Genomic DNA, 20,462 nt, shown 5'->3' with positions numbered 1-20,462 from the left:
ACTAAACAAACTCTTCAGCAATTATTATTATTACAGATAGTAGTGAACATGTGGCAGATTGAATTACCTCTTCGCTTTTCTCTATATCAATTTAGTGAATTTACTATAGTAGTAAATCGACAAAAGACGTAGAAACATTTAGCTGTTCTTTCGAAGGATATTGTTACATCTTAAACTGAAGTAGCTCTAAAGGACTGCAACTCTTAATTGTTTCTGTATTTCCAATTGTTGGAAACCATTATCAAAGAAAAGATAGCATTTGGTACATTTATCGATGTCTATTACATCGACGCACCTGCCTCTAATTACTGTGTTCGTTTGTTTTATTATCTGATTGCTATTCAAGTATTTGTTGACACGAAGCTTACTAATAAATTTAATGATATATTTATTTCTAGCGATAACAAATTTTATTAGAAGTGTGCAGAAAAATAAGACCAAAAGATTTTGATCCTTGCCAGAATAATTTGTTGAATATCATTTCAATGAAAGAAAATGATTACATATAGGTGCCTATTTCGATTGTGGGTATGGTGTATGGGCGGAATAGAATAGGAACATCATGAATGGTAGGTAAGTTTGAATTTGATTTAAAAAGCTACCTCTAGAGTGATTTCCTAGTATTTTTAAATATTTCAGCCAATGTCTATTATATCGACTAGTTTCGACTAGTTTCAAACAACGCAAAGAAAATATACCAAATATGCTTTCAAATCAACTCCACAAGACGCAAAAGCAACAATTGTAACTTGTATAATTCTATGAACTCTCAAACCGGGTCAAGAGCCCAGGTATTCCACATAGCTGCTCGCAGATAATGACGTCGAATTAATTAGCGCATATCCAAACGCTCGTCTTAAGTTATATGAAATGCAAGAATATTTAATATAATGATATGTGGCAAGTCTTTATTTTGAGTTTTATATTTTTTATATTGCAGAGAACAGCTAACGGGGATGACGTCAAACATTTTTTAACGGCAAGCAAAAGACTGTTAATAAGGGTAGCTGGGCCAGCTGATGTTAAGTGGTCACCACCGTCCATAAACATTTGTCTTTTACAAATTATATTAAAATCTATGAAATAATTGATATTTCAAAATTTCAAGGTTTTAATTTACACTAATCTCTAGATTTGATTTTAGTTAAAACCGAAATCTCAATATGTTTCATTTCTTATATTACGTAGTACATATATCTCGATGTATATTATAGATAAGTTATTCGTATCGTATTTTTTATTATTTAGTATTACTATGTGTATTGGTATAATAATAATATCAACGTTGGCATATCCTCAAAACACTAAGTACATAAGGGCAATTAGTGTTCTATTTATATTTGAATATTATTTTGGTCCTTCGAGTACAAAACTTGTGTAATTAAAAGGGCCTAAAGTTTCGTACCTACACTTCGGTATAAATTCAGTAATGCTTCCTAAATTTGCTGCAATAATTGAAACAAAACATGAACCTAATGAATTCGTTAATTTGAACGGGGTCATTTTCGACTTGAAGGAAATAAAATATGCTTGGCAGCAATAACATTCAGAACAGTTAATTAAATGTTGCTATGTTAATGGTCAATGAGATATTTATTTTAATTTCTCCATATTTATAGACATAAATAACTATAACACGCTTTTAAATTTAAAATGAAATAATAATAATTCGTTAAAACATTTACACTTCATTGTAGGTTCTATTTTATTATAGTCAACTTTAAGAAAATAATACTTACAACTGTAAAATATTATTAAAAATATGAAAGATGCGAGATATCTTAATAAATATAAGAATTTGACATATTTTAGCTGAAACTCCAGAAAGGAACGAGTTGGCATCTATCGCGAACCTTCCGCTAAATTAAACAACTCTCTCAAGTTTTCTAGTTTCATTTACACCGTAATACATTTTATTTCGAAATTCCAACTTAAAATATAATATCTGATTCTCAATTTAGTTATAAATACTAATGACTAATGGATTTTTTTAGAACAAATTAAAATCATTTATCCCAAATTCAGATTATAGATTTTAAATGATTGAGTTCAAAAAATTGTTTTAATATAAATATTTGATATTCGTATATATTTGTGTACGCTTATTGTACAGTATAATATAAATTAAAATGATTATTATTTTTTTGTTTACAATATATTTTATTATTATCTATTCTTCTGTATATGTTCAATACTAATAATAGACTGAATAAACAAAGGAATTCGCCAAGATGCCATATCCATTGTAAGGAGAACAATCAATTCATAAACAGATATATTGCGTCCCATTGAATTTGTTAGAAGAAATATATTTTACTAGATTTCCGCCCACGGCTTCGCCCGCGTTTTCAAAGAAAAACCCGCATAGTTCCCGTTCCTGTGGGATTTCCGAGATCAAAAGTTGCCTATGTCTTATTCTGGTTCTTCAGCTACCTACATACCAAATTTAATTGTAATCGGTTCAGTAGTAGGTATTTGCGTGAAAAAGTAACAAACATTCATGCTCACAAACTTTCGCATTTATAATATTAATAAAAGTAGCATTTCGAAGAATCACTGCGGAGTCACGGAGTGGCGTAGCTACTCAAGAGCTAGACCGTGTATTTGCACCAGAGCCCTTGGTTACCTGGCTACGTCCCTATCTCTGCGTTGAAAATTAATTAGAAAAATATATTAAATCCTAAATAAAGAATCCCTTTCTCAATTCGGTGTAAGATAAACTCCTCAGTCGTACCGCGGCATCCGTTGTGCTCCTCGCTTCACTAGAAACTTCCAAGCTTTGTTACAGCATGCATACGAAATTGCAAGTATAGATTTATAACAATTTTATATGAATACGTAATACATATCTAAATGTTGTAATCTTTTATTATATTAACATGTTCATTTTTAGTTTAAATGCATACATACAGAAAATTCATAGATAGAGCTTGAACTTTATTTTTTGATTATAGATAGGTAATTTATTTAGAATATATTATATCCTCTATTATATCATAAAACAGGCAATAGGTTATTTCGATATTTTTCGGGCTATATCGTTCAAAAGAAATTAAAGTTATTTATTCATATTTAAACACTATACCTAGTACCTACGATCGACCAAGCAAAACATATTTTCAAAGGGACAAACTCGCATGATTGACGCACAGAATTCAATTACAACCAAGTGTATTAGTAGAATTCCATCCACGTACACATGTGCCGTCCACACAGTGCCAACAAAACGTAAAAGCTTTCTAAGTATCTTATAATATTGTAAGGTATTACAATAAACAACATAATGTATGTATAGGATAGACGATAGCGCATATTTATATGTCTTAAGTATTTTTTACAATTAAGAATTGCAAGAAAGAAAGAAAAAAAAACATTTATTTGACGATATTTTTATCCGTGGATTGAGATTATGCTTAATTATTTTTAAAAAAGAATCCTATGATGGCCAATAATTCGTAATACTTAAAGAAAAAATAATTACTTATACATTCTCTTATGTTCTGTATATTACGCACAGTGTGGCCGTACCGCAATAGGAAGTTTTCGAGCCCTTACCCGCCCTAAACGCGGGTCAAGTATCTTGAGTCGTGATCAATTTATTAATTATCATTTATGTTTAGTAACGCTGATAACGTATTTAGCGGATTTAGTGGTTTGCTGTATTCCATTTTGCTAACTGTAATCAATATTGAGGGAATAATTTAATAATTTCGCTAAATTATTTAGGTACAAAAACAATACACATATTTATAACCAGCTTCCGCCCACGCGGAAAAATTAAGATTTACTTTTTTTCTACGTATTTTTCCGGGATAAAAAGTATCCTATTTTATGCCCAGGATAATAAGGTATAATTATACCAAGTTTCATCGAAATCGAACCGTTAGATGATGCCTAAACATACAGACAGACAGACAGACAAAAATTTTTTTAATCACATTTTTGGGTTTGGTATCGATCCAGTAACACCCCCTGCTATTTATTTTTTCAATATTTTCAATGTACAGAATTGATCCTTCTACAGATTTATTATATGTATAGAATAGATGTCATAGACAATGTGACTATGGCATAGTTACATTTTTTTCAGCTTAGTTTTATTTCAATTAACTTTCACTATGACTGTAACAATGGTTGAAAAACTAAGAAAAAAATGAATATCGAGTGCGCTAAGGGAACTTCGATGACATTTTCTCATATTTCAGTTCGTAACCGAGCTTTACAGCGCTTTTTTTGTTCGATTTATATTACACTGTATTTCGCTTCATTCATTCCGCGAATTGTAAAACGATGCTATTTTTCGCAATGAAGGTAATTTTAAATACGATATTTTGTTTTCCTGTGGTTATCATTTCGAAAATTTTGAATGAATGTGTATGTAAATGTGTTTTTAAAAAGGTTTTCTTATTTGAATTTTTAATGAATTGCAGTTTATAGGTTTTTTTGTCTTGTTACTTTTTGGATAGTAGTCACAATATTTATCTCATTGGGAAAACATCCTTGCTCTAAATTTTTGTCTAAACGCATATTTCAACAAAACAATAAAATCAAACAAAACCGGGTGCAAATCAATCATAACTTAATTGCGATATATCATCTGTAATTGGTTAATGTAACGCCGGATCTTATCCAACTAATTAACATCTATATCTAATAACATTACATATTAAACAGTACAAGAATTTGATTAATGGGACCTTTGATTAAGATGACACTAATTGCTGTTCGCTGCTATGTCTACGATAATTCTAGGTATATGTACAATTGGCTGTATGATTTTAGATCGTTTCGTATATTTTGGTTTAAAAGGGTAAAATCAGAGTTTTTGATTTGAAATCTTGAATAAGAAGCTATAGGTAATAAATAGGTCTTAAAGAATAGATAATTATTATCATTATAATAAATAATATCTGTCGTGTCTATAATTATTGTGTAATCTATAAAATATATGTATAATAAGAATTTTCATTTCATTTCATTTTAATAAAGATCTATGTCTATTAGGAATACCATTGCTAATCCATAGTTATTTTTGGAATTACAAATTACAATATAATTATAAGTAAATTCCAATCCAAGCATAAATATACCACAGACTATACAAGACAATTACGCGCCGAAAATGCTTCAGCACGAATTCACCGTTCACGCTTGGCCCGTTTGACACCTGCCTCCTAACTGAATAAAACCAGACACTGTTTGTTTTGATAGAAGAGCTTCTGGTAAATATCTGGTTTATGGTAAGCCATTGGACTATTATATTGTTCAAAATAGATGTTTTTGTTAGATAGGTAAAAAAAAATCATTTCCCGTAGAAGAGTGCACTAAATTTTTTGTGTTAGTAGAGGTAAAGACTGAGTAAACTTAAGTTTTATCACAGAGCCTACACAGATTTTTTTTCACAGATTCTTTAGTTTACATATTTTTTCTCGATTGCAGCAGCAACATCAAAGTAATCAGTTCTGTGAACGGCTATTATCTTTGTTCAGAACATAAAAGCATTATATTAAAACATTATTAGGCAGAGCATTCTAGAAACTGTGCTTTTTATAGGACAGCCTAGTTTATAAGCCTATTTTGTCAATAAAATAAAATTATTGCCTTTTTTTAGAACTATACACTTAAAAATTCCATCAAAACTGGAAAGTGCTAACTTGAAACATTTGCATCTTACTGCGCGTAGTTGCTACGTTCACATTCGCTAGACCATTTGCAGTCATGAATATTACAATTAATACATGCAATTAAAGCTAGTACAATGAAAGCTAGTACAATGAAAGCAGTGTCGGGCTTATCTGTAATGTTTGCGGTTTGTATGTTATGAGTCTAATTGTAGTTTGTTTTCTTGAAATGGTAAAGTGATCTCGTTGAAGTTAAACATTATAACTACTTACCTTGATATCTTTCAGTTTATATTTTTATAATTACGTACTTAATTTATATTTCATAACACTTATATCTGTAACTAATCTATATCACGTTTACCAATGTTTTAAATTACAAACATAACTTGGGCAAGCATAGACATTATTTTCAATACATTTACCTGGTTTCTGAATCAATTTCCCATTTCTGTAGGCTTATAACTTTGTTACCAAACTGCGCGTCGGTAAACTTTCGTGCATAGTTGTAAATCAAGAGGAATTTCTATAGAATTCACTTATTAGATTTTATAGCGGTAGCTTTTAAGGACAAGAAATTACACATCAAATTATATTTTACCAGCTTTCAGGCCACGGCTTCGGCCCATAGTTCCCGTTCCTGTGAGTTTTCCGGGATAAAAACTATCCTTTGTGTTAAAGTTACCTACCTTCTATGTGTGTGTGCAGTTTCATGAAAACCGGCGTAAGGAATAACAAACAAACAAGGATACAAACTTGCATTCATAATATTCGTAGGATAATTATTATTAAAAATTATTTCAGCCAGTCATAATATTATCATAATCTCGCAAGCGTGTCTAATTTTCTGCTTGCATCTTTTTGCATATTATTATTCAATACTGGTTATAATATGATAAACGTTACATCACAATCAAGTAGATATTCAAGGTTCGTTTCCTATAACATACATCATATTTAGTTTGACGATCCTATATCTGTATATATTTCGAGCTGCAGTAAATCCGAATGAATAAAACAACAGTATGCAATATAACAGTAATAGGGATGGATGGCCAACAATACATTTACCTTGTATGCACTATAGTCGAAATAAATGCGAGCACGATATCATCGTTAGTGTGGATTTCTACACTAGGTTATTTACTTATAATATTATGAAGCAATCTAGTTATGTTAACTAATTATTGTTTGTGTGTGTCAGTCGAGAGAAAACTAAAGTATAAAATGGAAATAAATAATTGCATCATCCTATTTGTAATCGAATATAAATCAAAATCAATACGTACGGTATGTATCTACCTATACTTTCTGTTAATCTAAACAAAAACTGGATAGAACTCTGTAAAAAATATCACGAAATATTACTCGAAAATCGAGTCAATGTAATATGTCAAGAGTGCTCTTGTCAACTGGATTTTCATTTTCTACCGAAGCCGGCATTATCAACGGAACACAAAACAATTGTCGAAGAGAATATACTGCCTTTTGTCTTTCGCCTCTTGGCTGAATTCATATTGACGGTGACAAACAAACTGTCGTATACAAAATTGTACGGATAATACAACTTTAGATATACGTTGATTTGTAGCAGTAGGTACGTACTCTTTAAAAACAACGAAATATTACATTCTAACAAAAAAGTGTGTGTGCATATAAATTAAAGAATTCTTAACGTATTTTAAACTCGATTTATTCATTATGTTATAAGATTGCTTCGTATTAGTATGTAATACGTACAATACAAATACAAAACTAAATAATAAATACCTACCTATACTCAAATAGCATGAAACTCATTTGGATAATTCCAAAATAATTATCTCAATATCGAACAAACATAATTTCAATAAACAAACATTTATAAACATATACGCAAAACAAGCCTGCGTATATTCACGTATAATCCAGATATTCTAGCTTCAGGCTGTTATTAGTCGGAATTCCAAAATCATGCATCGAATATAGCTACAGATATGTCGATAGTTAAAGCAACGTGGTTGAAACTATCCAAGCATTTACTTTCCTGAAGAACTCTTCATACTAGCAACTCCTACCGCCTACGTATTGGTATACGTAAAAATTTCATTTAACAAATTCGCTTTCCACAACCTAATTTTTTTATATTAATGGAACACAGATTTAAATCGAAATGAGACTCAAGTACCTAGGGTACTAGGTAGTAACCTACCATTAACATTTTTAGGATTTAATCAACATTTTACAATAACATAAGTAGGTACCTAAAACAAGTGATAACTGCGTTAAAAACAACCGACTTCAAACTTGCACTTGCAACATTTACAAATACAGACAAAAATGCTCATAAAATAAAAACTACTGGGCCTATCCGAATAAAATTTTTATGGGACCAATTCGACACTATCCCGCATCGAACAAAAAAATAATCACGTAAATCGGTTCAAAAACCTCGGAGTAATCGGTGTACATACATAAAAAAAATAAAAATAAAAAAAAAAACATACCGGCCGAATTGATAACCTCCTCCTTTTTTTTGAAGTCGGTTAATAATAATGATCCGACCTAAATATCAATCTTGGTTTTACTTAGGTACAATACCTACAGAAACTATTACATTAACGCAAAGCTAACTTTATGTATCGTATCGGACAAGATGTAATATATATACCTTAATAATAGCAATAACAAAAGGGAGAAGTTAATTATTCTCAAACGGTGTTTTACACAAAACAATATCGTTGTATTACATAAGTAGACTGTCATAATTTCTATCGTAACATCTTTATCAAATAGGACGAGGGCCCGACATAAAATAGCTTATAGACTTTCTAAAGCGTTTGAATATTTGGATATTTGATATTAACCTTTGTTCTCATAAACCTACAATAACATGTATTAGAACTACCTACCCAATCTAAAGTAATCAAATGGAAAGGATATATACCCCGAAATAGTTAATAGGTTTTAATCTCGCATTATCATAAAAAAATCTAATATAATGTGAGTTTTAGCGTAAATCATGTTATTATAATTCTTGTCGAATAATAAGAGACAACGAAATTATCAAGATTATAATTTTATGAATAGTTTAACCAGTAATTGACAACAATAATTATCTGCTTAGTGCTTCATGACTATCAAAATATCATAATGCCACAACAAAAAAACAAACAAGAACTAACATTTAAAAAACAAGAACAGCCACAGAGTATAAAATTAAATAATTTAAAAACGTTCTCCGTAATATCACGGTGCAGTTGTGTTAATGTCAAGTTAGCTTGGAAATAGAAAACTGAGTTAGTTTCTAATGAATAAATTTTCCATACGAGCGCTGCATCCGCCTCGCTATCAGCCCGATATTTTCCTTCCTCTCCTAGACAATCTATACTAATATTATAAAGCTGAAGACTTTGTTTGTTTGAACGCGCTAATCTCAGGAACGCGCTAATGTCAGGTCCGATTTGAAAAATTCTGTCGGTGTTAGATTTCTCATTTATCGTGAAAGGTTAAAGGTTATATATAATATATCATCACGCTTAGACCAACAAGAGCGGAGCAATGTGGGTGAAACGCTGGGCACAGCTTGTATTATATTAATTTATAAAAATGTACCGAGATGAATAATAAACGAGTTCGCAGATGATACGTGCCGTGTTATGACTTTATGAACTTTATATAACATCAAATATTACTAAGAAAAGAAAATTGAGTTTATGTTAAGTACGGGAATATGTGGAAAAGATTATGGATTCCAAGTCAACCTACGCAGGGTATTTTTTGTCTTATATGATTAAATATAAAAAAGAAAATATTCGATATGATAAAAAATATTTAGTAACAATTTTTCCAGAAGCCAACAAAACTGGTCTAATTAAAGTATCTGCCGCAAAATAAGTCAGAAGTGAAATAAAAATAAACATTGTTGTTTAATGTGTCATGTTCTGTTACACGAGGTAGAATGAAAAAAAAAACAAACTGAAAAAGGCGCAATTCATTTATTTAGTTCACTGTACATATTTATTTCATAGATAAGTGTTCAAAAATAATTATCTTGCTTTATTTTTCACTAATTAACAAGAAGGTATTCACTTACAAAACTTGCTCCGTCCCTCCCTAAACGAACTATACTAATAGCTTCTTTGAGTTGAAGCAAATATAAAATGCACAGATTTCCCAAATAAAAAAATAAAACAGAAAAGACATAAAATGCATTCAGTTCTTAGTATTAATACAAAGAATAAATAAAACCATCGAGGCGCAAATTGTAAAGCTTCAACAATAAAAGGTGAAATTTTTCTTTACAATTTACATAAATTTTTTATCGAGTGAATGAACCAAGTGGGATGCTAGTCGCCTATTTTATACCTACTTGAAAATATTAAACGCTCATTTTTTATAGTAATTCTAAGAGAAGGAATTTTCATACCAAAATACAAGAATAGTTACGAAATTTTAATTAAAGAAAGTTGGGAATATCTGAAATACTTTACACGAGATAAATTTGTCACGATAAGAAAGGGTTTTCGACAGAATTTTTGGGAAACTATTTAGTTTTTCATAAGTTTTAGCTATCATATTTTGTAGGCGGGTTTCAGACGACCCTAGCTTCAGGAATGCGGTCAACAACCTTCGTCTTTAATATTGACAGGGTACCTAATGTAGTCAGACCCTACGCGATATGATCATGCGTTTACTTTATAGTTTATGTACGTTATTATATTATCCTCTTTCCTAATCTAAACGCTAACGTTTTTGAGGATTTTCTACTGTTTGCTCGATTAGACAAAATATATAAATTTATTTTGTAAAGCAATAAACTCTAGGACTTTAGTTACTGATATTTAAAGGTAAACATTTTATCATAGAATTTTTTTCTGAGCTATAAAATGTGTACCTACCAAATTAAATGTAACCAACAATCGACAGTTTATTCATAATTTCAAGCTTCATCTAGTTAATTCTCTCTTCTAAACTATATCCTAAATTAAATTAAGTTGTTCTCTAACCTATTCCCCTAACAATCCTGGTAAATCTCTAACCTATTCCCCTAACAATCCTGGTAAAAACTTAATGTTCGTTATCATTCCTACCACGTTCTTGTACGAAACTTCAAAACCTACAAGATAATTACTGCCGCATAAAAAGGTACTTTTAAATCCGTAACACAAGAGACGAATGGCGCATAGGTACCTGAAGCGTAACTAGGATATGAATTTATTACCCTCCTACAAAACTTGGGATACTCGAACAAATCCGCATAATGTGGGTAATTTAAACAAATGCAGTTACAATTTTTTGGAATATGAAATGTGTTTTTTACTTTCTAATAAAATAAAAAAACTTTTTTTGTTTTACGAGACACCTTATTTTTAACACATTAAAACCCGTTTAGTTTCTATAGAGGACTGTACAATAAAATTCAGCTTTCAGAAATCTCATTCCAATGAAAGCTTATAAAACAATTCTTATGCAAAACATTGGACATTGAAAATAGACAGCTTATTAGGAAAAAATGCAAAAAAGTTAATTTCCGTTAAACGGACAAGGCAATAAAATCGTTTGATAAATAGCGACGTGACTATGTTTCAAAATAATTGGAAAATGCGAGTACGGGCGTGGGTGGTAACGGACTTTTCTAATTTCATTTATACTGCTAACTCCCAAGGGCTCGACTTTTATAAACGGTTGTTATGAAAGTAGCAATAATGTTCTAGCAATCGACTGCGGTTTCGTTTGCGTAAACTGGAGCGAAAAACCGTCAAACGTGCTTTATGAAAATGCTCCAAAACTAGACTTGCTTGTAACTTACAAAAAACAAGGATTACTTATGAATTTCTTGACCTATTTTCAAGCCTTCCATAGCTAGGCGACTAAATAATTAAAAACACTACAATGCTTTGAATTTAGTTCGCGAGGGATTCTTACTGTCAATTCATTTTGTTGATTTTGCGTCTATCATTACAAACAGACATTACCTATAAACATTGTTAGTTTTATGTATTTACGTTTAAGATATCCACAAACCGTGTCAAGAATTTATCAGGAATTTCGATTTCATTGCAGAAGTTTAAAAATCCCTACCTCCTTAAAATTATGAACAAAAAACAACGTTACCATAAGATTCTGTACTGTTCCATTATTATACGAGAAATGGATTTATCGAATATTAAGACCGGGGATTAGATAATAAAAATTGAAATGAGGAAAATACTTCACGAAAATAATAAAATGTAATCTGATCCTGGAATTATTAATATTATTGATGTTATAAGTTCATAATTAGCATTGAATTATTCTCACGAATAGACATATAGTTCAGGATACATCGCCCATTTATGCAAGTGACTACAGACTATCAAGCTAATTTTCCGTTTGTAGCTTTATTTTGATGAGACGCCCAATAATTTCGTGTACGAAAGTCTCGATTGTGGTAGCTAACAGAGATAACAAGGATAAAAATTTTTGATTTGATGGTTCTCAAATATTTATTACTAACTGAATTTTTTTTTTGTTCAATCTCAAGATAATTACCTAAATTATTCGAAAAAATATTTGTCCTACAAAATCTATGGTTGGTTCAAAGAGTCCCCCTTTCCAAAGTGTATCGATAACGAGGTCATCATAAATGATTACTAACAAGCTGATTTTTTTGTTTTCACTTAGTTAATGTTTATATAATTCAACAGACATATTGTCCTACAAATTGCGTAATAAATATTTGAGAACCATAAAATCAAAAAATTTTATCCTTGTTATCTCTGTTAGCTACCACAATCGAGAGTTTCGTACACGAAATTATTCGGTGTCTCATCAAAATAAAGCTACAAACGGAAAATCAGCTTGATAGTAGTCACTTGCAAAAATGGGCGATGTATCCTGAACTAATATGATTATTTTGATTTATTTAGTTAGAATGAACAAACAGTAAAGGAATATTAGACTGCCACACTGTGCTGGACAATTTAAACTTCATAGATGAAACATCCATACTAATATTATAAATGCGAAAGTAACTCTGTCTGTCTGTCTGTTACTCAATCACGCCTAAACTACTGAACCAATTTGCATGAAATTTGGTATGGAGATATTTTGATACCCGAGAAAGGACATAGCCTACCTTTTATTGCGAAATATGTACCACGGGCGAAGTCGGGGTGGACCGCTAGTAATAAATATATGCAAAAGTATCGAGCTAAAACAAAATGTATTGGTAACATTTCACGTTGCACTTTAACAAGGGAAACAGTATTTTCTGCAAATGTCACAGACATTGTTGCTGCTCTTTTGTGCACACGTCGCGTTTTTCTAATACGGAAATATTTAAAGCGAATGCAGCGCTGCAGTTGTACATAAATATTCCCGTTTCATTTTTTATGAATGAACTAGCCCGTGACGTTATCTTCTATGGTTTTACCTTATTTATACATTGATTTAAATGAATATAACTATATTAGATTAGATTAGATAGATTTTTTTTTAACATAACAATAGTGAAAAGCGCTCCCAAATCTAAAACACCGTATCTTCTTAGACTATTTCTCATCTTTTGGAATCTGGAAAGATGTCGTTTAATTTTTGAAGGAATATACAATTAATGTATGTATTCATAAACCGTCATAATATAATAAACAAAAATTACCAATTTCAAAAGATTTACTTTATAATAGATATTAATTACGTTATTACCTTATCTACAGAGATTATTACATACACATTACAGCATCTTAATTAATCTGTGGTCCATTGCTTACGGGACCGGAATAATTATAAATTAACCGACCAACCAAAGTATTCACAAGCATTACTTTAATGTTATCGTTTTGGGTTGAGGTTGTGTCGTTTGCTAAATTTTCAAATCAAATAGACGCTTCCCATTTCGGGGGCGATTTCATTTGCGTTTGGGAAATTCCGGGGAAAATAGCGGGACCGCTTTTGCATGCCCATTGAAAGATGTGCCTAAAAATCTTGGGCGTATTGTACCTAAGGTTTTGTAGGCGCTTGAAAGTAGTAGTGATTTTGAATTATTTACATGAATTTCAAGTAAATAAATAATGAATTGATTCATACTCATATTATTAAATATACAAACCTAAATGTTATTAAATATTATTATTTAATTTATATATAAATTAGTATTCTATTGAGATCAATAGGAAATTAGTTCGCAAGATGTGTAATCAAGGAGAATTTCATTTATCTATAAAGAAGCAAATTGTGTCTCAAAGGTTCATAGAAAATGAAAGATTACCTACCTAAATAGATTCTCGTCAACCGAGCAAGGCATTGGAAAATTGAAAAATAATATTATTCAAAAACTAATTATTTAAAAAATTATTTACTATTAAAATAATCAATATCCTTTACATGACTGGTTCAAAATGTTTAAAATCATAATAATTTCACCACCTAACTAACATACAATACTTAGACATAATTTAATACATCCAAATTAATGTAATTATCATTACCCATTAAAAGCTTAAAGCACAGACAAAAAAGTCCTGCTTTTAAAAACGGATGAAAATAGTGCAACGTGATACTACTTACATCAAAACGTAAGTATAAAACCACAAATGCACTGTAAAGAACATAAGTATGAAAAAGATCGTGAAATGATTACAAATGGAAACTGTTAGTAGACCGCCCACAACCTCTTATACTTATAGTTTGTCTTTATATTTTATTCCTTTACGTTTTCTAGAAAAATTGTTAGATCATTTCATTTATTGCTTCCGTAAAAAGTCTCACATAAGAAATCCATTGGTATTACAAGTATTACTACAATGAAGCTCGAATGTATTATAATAAATTCCGATTGGAAATATACCTAAGTCCAATGTTGCTACGGTTCTGACGTAGCACGTAGTTAATACGAATTCCAGAGGACTTGTTTCACATTTTACAGAAAGCCACAAAAACTCAAACAGCTCATATTAAAGAAACAAGACAACAGATCAACTTTGTCATAGGTTGGTAAAAGCTACGTGTAAAAATTTGTAAATTATAATATATATTATAAATTTCACTATTTAATTTAATAAAAATTTATAATGATAAAATAATTTTTATTTCTGTCGAATATATCTGCTGAATTAATACTTTTTGCTGAATTAATTTGAATTTTTTTAATACTCAGAATAATGCTCATGTCCTCATATTTATATGATGGTCGAAACCACACAGTTCTGGGCAATAACCACTCCGATCCTTAATGTTCGTTAGTACCGCCATACCGCCATAGCATTATGCTGCTAGTTGCTACGAAGTTAATAAATACAATTTCCTCAACACGCTCTAAACTACAATTTATAACAACACACACGTAGGTATAATATATTTACTATAACTCCATGTTACGTGATTCTTTGATAAAGGTCGAGTGATTTGTATTCCGTAGATATGTACCTACATTTTATTAAATTTGCCGCGAATCGTATTCACGTCACACAAAACACTTTATTAAATGTACAAACAGCGGCCCTTTGTCTCTGTGGACGTGGAACAGTTTAGGTTTTTTCTTTTAACGTCCTACAAAAATTAATAGAACCAATTTTATTTACCAGTGGAAGGGCAGATATACCTATACTACACGGTTTAATTAGTCTCGTCATTTTCTATCAGTCCCATCTGGTCAAATCACAGTTGTGACCGTGACCACAGGTCACGACCGACAGACTAAAATTTACATCTATAATAGATCTACCTAAATTATATGATAAAAAATATGAGTTTTTAATCTCAACAGTCTGGTGGTATCATGGCCCCAAAACATTTGCCGAGTTTCATTTCCGTTTCTTTTAATAGAATTAAATATTAATTAAATTAATTTGATGAAAATTGAATAACCCAATACGCACCCTTTTTTTTTATTTTTTTTTTATAGTGGGGAAATCTTCCAAAGATACCCACGGCCCCCGGGGAAGGAGCCGTGGGTTATGTCGGATTCTTACCGACTAAAACCCCACTGTGTTCCGTCGAGACGCTTTAATGATGGGGCCGCGGGTATTGATTAGAATTCTTCCGCGACACCCAATACGCACCCTAGGGATTCTTACTATAAAAGCTAAACAACAAGTCTTTATGTAGAGATATACATATTTAACAATATACCTAGTACATACCTAATACATGCTTATTATTTGGAAAATCTATTTTAATTAGTCACACAAATAATCTGTAGCACAGACAACACATAAACTACACGGAACTGAAGAAAGCAAAGCGAAGAAAAGAAAGCAACTGAAGCACAAACTGAAGAGTTTAGTCCATTTCAACATTTCCTGTAAAATTTTTAATATTTTTATTACGTAGCTTAATACTGTATGCAGTTTTTATTGCGAAGCTTAATATATTCCGTTTTTATTATGTAGCTTAATTCATGCACTGTAAGCATTTGCATTCTTTACGTTTCACCTGAAACCGACCACAATGAATACAATACAAGAATCACTAAATACAATACGAGAACCACGCTAACAGAAATCACTTGTTCAGTCTATTTAAGGATTTTCTCCAAATTCTCAGTTCACTCAGCAATGCGATACAGAAATTCAATTTAGAAGCTTTTAACTCATAATAGAGTTTGCGGTATGTCTGAAACATGTACGGGGTGAATTTATTTGTCAATCAAACCCTCTTTTATTGAACAAGGAGCTGATGTGATTAATTCCTTATAAAGAAATTCGATTTTGTACATTGTGTTACTTATGCCTTTGTCAATAAATTATGTGTTATATTTTTTATGTTCAAAAATAACAAACAAAATTGGATGATTTTATTATGTAGGTAAGCTGTGAAGATGTGTGGCAGGATTTAAAATTTTTTAAAGCTTTTGATCCAATTTCAAATTACGTACCTACCTATACTTTTTTATTAATATTTTTTATATATATATGGTTACAACTTACAACCAAATAAAAAAGTATACGTCACCAAATACATATATCCTTATTGTGATAGAATCATCAGAAGAAACATGTAAAATGTTAACATTAATGAACTCTATTTCTCTTTTTACCAACTTCCAGCACTTAAATCTGAACTCAAACCTAACTTTAATGAAACGCTCGTTGAGTAAGGCCAATGAAAGTTGGACCACAGTTGAGTCTAACTTACGTCAGACACCTGAGTGCTTTGAACACGTTAGTTAGGTAAACGTGAATGTAATGGTTTCTGTTGCATTATTTAATTAAATTTCATGTTTAAAAGGAAATAAAGACGTCGATTTAACAGTATCTTGCTCTTTAAAGCGTCAATAAAAGGTCAATTATATTATTATTTCTTCTGAAAAATTCATTTTTGTCAAACCGTACGTTCATAACATAATATAACACAATAAAAATATATTCTTGGTATTAAAAATATATTTTTATTCGTACTTATTTTGCTGAATTACAGAAGATTGGTTCAAATCCTAAAAATAACAATGAATTGGCAATTTCTGAGATGTAAGATTAAATTGATAATCCTCCCAACAGTATCAATTTTAAAGTATCAATGGAGATTATTTTGGTACTCATCAATTTTTTTACGTTATATAAGCGCCCACGCGATATAGAATGAATGGCATCTTTATTGAATATACTCGTAGTCAACAACACATTTAATATTATAACTTTAAACAAAAATTTCTGAATGCAAACCATCTTTCTATATTTTTTAACGAACTTTTTAATAACAAAATCGATATTAATTGTAGCAAATACATTTAAGTACTATATTTTAATTATAATAAGTACATCATAAACACAGTATGGAGCTCGTAAACAACTTCTAATTAAAATATTTAAAGCATATAATATCGTATACTATATTGCGTGACATCGAAAAGGTAAACATCAGAGTTACGTGCGGAAACTAATTCAATATTAGTCAACGTTACTAAACTGCAGTGGGGTTTTAAATTGAATTTTAGAAAAGGTAAGTTTTGCATTAGTTATTTTTTAGTGCTTGAAGCTCTATGTAATAGAGTTCTGTAATTTTACTAAGATTTATATGTCTAATTATCTCTATATCTTATATTAAATTACAATTTTAATTACCTTTCTCCTCTGAAACATCTGTGTCGCATGAAATTATGTGGTCAAAATCTATTTTTAATACCCCTAAGTGACAAAAGTGAACAATGTTTGCCAGGATAACAGAGACTACTTATAATGTTAGTTTGTCGTAATATGGTAACCGCAGAAAATGAATATCTGTAGACCTATATGCAGCCTATATGCAAATATGACCTATATGCAAACTTGGTCTTTGGTTAGGAAATAAAAAACACTGCCTACAAAATATTATATGTCTTTAATAAAGCCCAAATAAGAAGCAAATATACGTGCATATTATATAACACACACGAGGCACATCAAATCTATGACTATTCAAGTTGAAATCACATCTGGTCCCATCGCTTCACATTTCTATGCACTCGATGTATCTCGTATTTACGACGAAAAAGAATGTTAAATCAATCGCATATTCGTTGTGACAAAATTATGTATTGTGTTTTAGTTGGGTTACTTAGTGAAATTCGTAATATCTGTAAGATATGAAAGGATAAAATTTCATAATATCACAAGTTGTAGAGTTTTCTGTTTTGTAAGTATGCAACGTAGTAGGTAGGAACTATCTAACTAGATATCTTTCAAGAGATTGATTCAAAATGTTTTTAATTTTTCGTCTAAAAACAATCTAGGTGATAAATAAAACCTATACATAGCCGGCTACTCACGTACCTGCCGCAGGGCCAATGTTGGTACAATCTCGGTTGGACGGCCGCGGCGACAGGTCGGAGAAATTTTTCTGTTCTCTAAATTGCCTAGTGCCTATACACATTACAATTAAAGAGCCAATTAAGGGTGCAATTCCAAAATTGCCCCTGCAGCATTTAGCAGCAGCTGTAGGTGAGTATAAGCGATTTATAACCGGCTATATCTTATATAAATATTTGTTAAACAGAAATTATTTCTTCATTCGGGTTAATCGTTATTTGTTCGTGGAAACCTCAAGCAATTAGTGAAACTTTGAGGGTTGAGTTAGCACTCAGCACACATGTTTATTTCACGTAGACCCTTTTAATTAGCAAAAAATCGTTTATATTTTTAGATTTCAACTTCATCCTTATAATTGGAGCGAAAAATAGTAGGTCCCATAATAAATAAGGATACTTTTATATATTTTCATTAGAAATTCTAAATTCAAAGACTCTTTTTTCTATTTTAAAATCATTTCTATTTTTCAGCTTCTCTTGTTAATTATAATGAATCAAAATTTCTGCCTTTATCCGTTTCGGATTTTTTTTCAAGGTTGTTTGTCTGAAAAGAATAATTGGTAGGCCGTAAATTCTGACGAAATAAAAATAATAAGTTACCTACGCGTTTTGATAACAACTGTGTCAAACAAATGATTATAATTTCTATACAAAATTGTTAAGATACCTGAAATAACGACATTAATTGTTCACACACGAAACAATATTATGTTATTATCCTAACAAAAACTGTTGGATTATACTTCTGGGAAAAAGAACTAGGCGTTTATTCAATGATTGTCCATGTAACTTCCACGAACGTATATCATTACACTCGATAATTTCTTCCAATATAGCCTGAATTTCTCGAATGTGGATCACTGAACATGAACGAAACGCTAAAATTATTCTATTCCACTCCAATGGAGTACGAAATTGTCACTTTTCCTTTTCACAAAGAAAAATAATCTACTTCCTTTTTTATAAATAATACCGAATAGATATCAGTTATTCACGCACTCATGGTTTCTCTAACAGGACATTTTTCCGCCTTAGCAACCTACATCTACTCTCCGTGTAAAATATCCAATTTCGCATCTTTCCAGGTGTGAGAGCTTGCTAACTTGCTTTATAGTCACAAAGATCCTTTTTATTGGTTTCATACATAACTTCTGTTCTTAACTATAATAAGCAACCTGTTGTTGATTTATATTTTATACTGTCCGTACACTAGTGTACCCTCTCGCTCGTCGGGTCTTCCACGCAGGCCTTCACAGGCCTCGGGGTAACTGTTCGGGGCGACGGCCCCTTTCAGTGGTGGCAACGCCGCCTGCAACTACAGACGGGGCACTGGGTGGGACCTAATGGTCCGAGGTGTCAAATCCGGGAGGTGTCCTCCTGCAGTGTGATCGAGCCCGCGTGGTATCGCGGGCGATCTGCGAGCTGCAGCAGGGAACACTAGTCTACCCTAATTTATGACTTGACTCATGATGAGTATCGTGCAAAATAAGCTTTCTTTGGTAGTCACATCAGTTCCTTATTGGTCTTATAATAACAACGAAATAAGCAACCTGTTGAATATTGTTGACGCATAGCACAATCTACTGCCCGGATTTTAGTTTGCTCTAATATCCACATATTTGTCACCGAAATTATGACGAAACTCTTGTCCTGATGAGAATCGTGCAAAATAACAGTTATACACTTGCTATAAAGTCTTTTCTTAAGTAAAATATTTCTGTAATTTCATTAAAATATGCTCTTGGCTATATTTTCTTCGAAATAACAGAATATTGAGTTAAGTAATTATGTTTAACAGTTTGTTTTATTCAACGAAATAGGTAATGAAGGAATATCAAAGGCGCTCTAGGTTTAATCTATTTTTTATATTTCCGTTCAATAGCTTTTTTTCTAGAAAACAGTGAAAACTGAACCATAAATTTTTAAAGTCTTATTTGGGATATGGACTGGTTTTCTTTACTTTTTTAGTTAGGTATTTTATGTAACCTAAGAAATCTATTATTTTCCATTTTAATATTTGTATCCATTACTAACCACAAAAAGCAAGTTCCTCATAAATATTATCAGAAAAGGAAAGACTTTATAATATCCACCAC

This window comes from Colias croceus, chromosome 9 (genome assembly GCF_905220415.1).
Source record: "Colias croceus chromosome 9, ilColCroc2.1".
NCBI classification, from domain to species: domain Eukaryota; kingdom Metazoa; phylum Arthropoda; class Insecta; order Lepidoptera; family Pieridae; genus Colias; species Colias croceus.
This window is presented reverse-complemented; position numbering follows the sequence as displayed.